Source organism: Populus euphratica, unplaced genomic scaffold (assembly GCF_000495115.2).
Source record: "Populus euphratica unplaced genomic scaffold, PopEup_1.0 scaffold3146.1, whole genome shotgun sequence".
NCBI lineage: Eukaryota > Viridiplantae > Streptophyta > Magnoliopsida > Malpighiales > Salicaceae > Populus > Populus euphratica.
Window position 1 is genome coordinate 10,654 of NW_011502961.1, and position 3,854 is coordinate 14,507.

Below are 3,854 nucleotides of genomic sequence, written 5' to 3' on the forward strand. Positions count from 1 at the left end.
AGATTATAGGGGAGAATAGAGAGAGTTTTCTATCATCCTTTCATTACTATGACAACCTTCATTAAACGGGGAAAGAGAAAGAAAAAGGAAAACAGAACAGAGGAGAAAAGGAAAAAAAGAAGAGAGATGCAGTCAATTGAAGAAGCAAAAGAGGGAGTAGAAAAATGAAAAGAAAAGAACAGAGGGAGTAGGGAGAAAACACAGAGAACAGAGGGAGTTTTCTACTATCCTTTCATTATTGTGAAAGAAAGGAAAAGGAAAGCAGAACAGAGAAGAAAGGAAAAAGAAGAGAAAAAAACAAGAAGAAGCAAGGAAAAATAGGCCAACACCAGCATGCCCATCATTTTTTTCGCCAAAACCAGTAAACACCAGCTGTGTGCTGAAGCTGCAATGCCATCTCCTTTGCTCATTTCAGCGCTAGGTAAGTTTCCATGCATTCTCTACACTTTGCCTTTTAATTACGTAGTTAATATACTTTTTGTGTTTATTGTTCAAGTGAATTATAATTTATTTGAATAATAGCTGAGTTTTTTGTGTCTAGCCAAGTCACTTGCTTAGGCATGTGACTCGGTCGGATCTACTAGTTCCACCCTTTTTTTTCAAATAAAAAAGCGATAAAGATTTATGATTTTCTAACATATTTATTTCAAGGTTTGTATTTTTTTATACTATAAAAAAAATATATCAATCTTGCATTTAGAATACTTGGTTTTCAACACAAATACAGCATGCATACACACACATATGACCAATACTCTAATATATTTTGAACATTTTTTTATGAAAAAATAAATATTTGAGATTTCAAAGAAAATATGTTTTAGCATGGATTTCTTAAACACAAAAAAAAATATTTTCCTGCATTTTGAATTTTACAACATTTTTGTAAATTCCAAAGGGTGTTGGCCAATTTTTAAAAATATAAAAATCTTATTTTTATGAAATTTGTCTTTATTCACTATTAATATTTGGATAAAATAATCCCAAAAGGGTTAATATCCAAAATATTATTAGAAATAATTTGCTATTATTCACTATTAATATTTAGATAAAGAAACCCTAAGTGGTTTATATCCAAAATACTTTTATAGAAATAATAAATCATGATTATTTGTTAATCACATTTCCTTAAAAGAGTCTCGATTATAATTGGGGATATTTTAATTTTTGACTTCACGGTTTATGAGCCGTGAAAGTATGAAATACTAAGGAAAAAAAGGCTTATAAAGCACCTTGTGTTTCCTTAGATTTCTAACTTAGTTTCTTTTTGTTTCTCTTCCCTGCGATTTACGAATCATGAACACTTGAAATATTAAAGGGAAAAATGAGCTTTTAAGCACATTAAATTTCATTGATTTCTATCTTAGTTGTCTGTTAATTCATAAGATGTAAATTTATTTCAAATCGAACATAGATTTCAAGAGATCTTCATCGTTTCTCCTTAGCAGTCTAAAAATATATCTAAAGGTATGATACATATTGGTCAAGGATTCCTTCTTTTAGACTTTGAACCCAAGTTCATTCATCATAACAAACTTATCCTAGGAAAACTAATTAGAGAATGTCAACACCATAGCAATTATAAGGCAAACCAAACACCAAGCAGCTTACCTTAGGTAGGGCGTACTAGGGGTGCTAAAAACTTCCCTTTACATAACCAATCCCTTGCCTTAGAATCTCTAAAAGACCAGTTATGGTTCCCAGTGATCAGAATACTAGATAGTGAATCCCTTATTCACAAAACAAAGACCTCGAAATATTTCCTCGTTCCTAGGGAAGGTCATCGTGAAGTCTAGCTCGCGCGAGGGGGCGACAATAAATATTGGAATAGATATAAGTACCTTACATACATTGATTTTTATCAACTAGTTATGATATAATTAGAATGAATATGAGTACTTTACATATATTGACATGTACCAAACTTGTGATGATATTATTAGAATCAATAAGAGTACCTTATATATAATGGTATAGATCAAATAATTAGGATAATGTTTGAATGAACATGTGTACCTCGTATATAATGGTATGGATCAAGTTAGTTAGGATAATATTTAAACAAACATAAGTACCTTGTGTACATTGTTATGAATCTAATTAATTATGTTAGTATTAGAATGGATATGATTACCTTGCATAATGTCGCATCCTCGCGGAGGAGCACGACGACCTTTCCTGGATGGGGATATGGTATCGGGGTCTTTGTTTTGTGAATAAGGGAGTCGTCACCTAGTATTATGATCTCCAGAAACCCTAATTGGTCCTTTAGAGATTTTAAGGTAAGGAATTAATTGCATAAAGGTAAGGTATTAGCACCCCTAGTATGCCTTGCCTAAAGTAAGTTGTTTGGTTTTTAATTTGCCTTATAATTGTCATGGTATTGTTGTTGGTGTTCTCTTAATTAGTTTTTCTAGGATAGGTTTGCTATGATGAATGGATTTACGCTCAAAGTCTAAAAGCAAGAAACCTTTGCAAATATGGATCATATCTTTATATATGTCTACAAAGTGCCAAAAAAAACCAATGCAGATCTTTTGAAATCTGTGTTTAATTCAATCTAAATTTATTTAGAAATTCAAGGAGATTCTATATGCTTCAGAAGCTTATTTTTTCCTTAGTATTTCAAGCTTAAATCGCAAGAAGAAGGGGTAAAAATTTAGAAATCTAAGGAAATTTAGGGCACTTTAAAAGTTTATTTTTTCTTTGATGTTTCATACTCTTACGGCTCGTAAACCGTAGAGTCAAAAATTAAAATGTTCTCAATTATAATCAAGGTTTTTTTCAAGGATATGTGATAACTTATTATTTCTAGAAAATTATTTTAGATATTTACCATTTAGAGTATCTTTATCCAAATATTAACAGTGAATAATAACAAGTTATTCCTAATAATATTTTGGATATTCATCCATTTGAGATTTCTTTATTCAAACATTAATGGTGAATAATAGATGAATTCCCCCCAAAATAAGATTTTTGTATTTTTTGGAATATTGACAAATATCCTTTAGAGTTTTACAAATATGTTGTAAAATCCAAAATACAAGAAATTAATTTGTCTTATTGTGTTTAAGAAATCCATATGAAAACATATTTTGAAAACTTCAAATATTTTTTTTAATGAAAAAAACGTTCAATACATGTTAGGATATTTGTCGTATGCAACACACAAGAAAATATTTTTTATATTTTTTTGTTAAAAACAAAATCATCATAGTTAATCGTAATTAAAGACAACAAACCATGTATATATATTCTCAAAATTTAGAAGAAAAAAAATACACACACACACACGCACATCACTTTTACTATACTACATTTACACATTATTTTTACATGATATAAAATACCATAAATTCAAAACAAATCTAACGACATAATATACAACTCAGAAATTGCAAAATAGACCCTAAATATTCAGGAATTGAGGAGGAAGACTTTTGGCAATATAGGAATAATGGCGGCGCGTCGATCTCACATGCCATCACCACTAGCAACACGTGGGTTTACACGCTGTCGCAAGAAAACCCGAGAAAAACTAGAGGATCTGGAATAGCTTCCTCCCTTCTTCCTTTCCTCATTGGCGGTGACAAACACCATTACCTATAAAAGTAGAAAAATACACAAGATAATTGGTTTTAATTTCTTTTTTTCCTTTTTAGATCTGCTCTCGACCTCCTTTCCTTTTTTTCAAGTCTATTCATTCTTTTTTTGGATTTGCTTCACTGTAGATCTATTTTTTTTTTTTGTATTCTTCTCCTTTATTTCAGGTAGCTGGTGACAATAAGGAGGAATGATTGAGATAAAGATGTCGCAGTTGGAAAAAGAAGGCGAGTAGATATGGTCCTGTG

The 3,854-nt window shown here is 30.6% G+C and overlaps 1 long non-coding RNA gene across 1 annotated transcript in view; it reads left to right on the forward strand.

Moving 5' to 3' along the window:
* LOC105119572 (uncharacterized) overlaps nt 1-3,632 on the forward strand; it is a 7,819-nt gene extending 4,187 nt beyond the window's left edge. Inside the window, exon 3 of the long non-coding RNA XR_841152.1 lies at nt 3,546-3,632. This is a non-coding gene — a long non-coding RNA (uncharacterized LOC105119572). The remainder of the gene's footprint in view (nt 1-3,545) is intronic.
* The last annotated feature ends 222 nt before the right edge of the window (nt 3,633-3,854 follow it).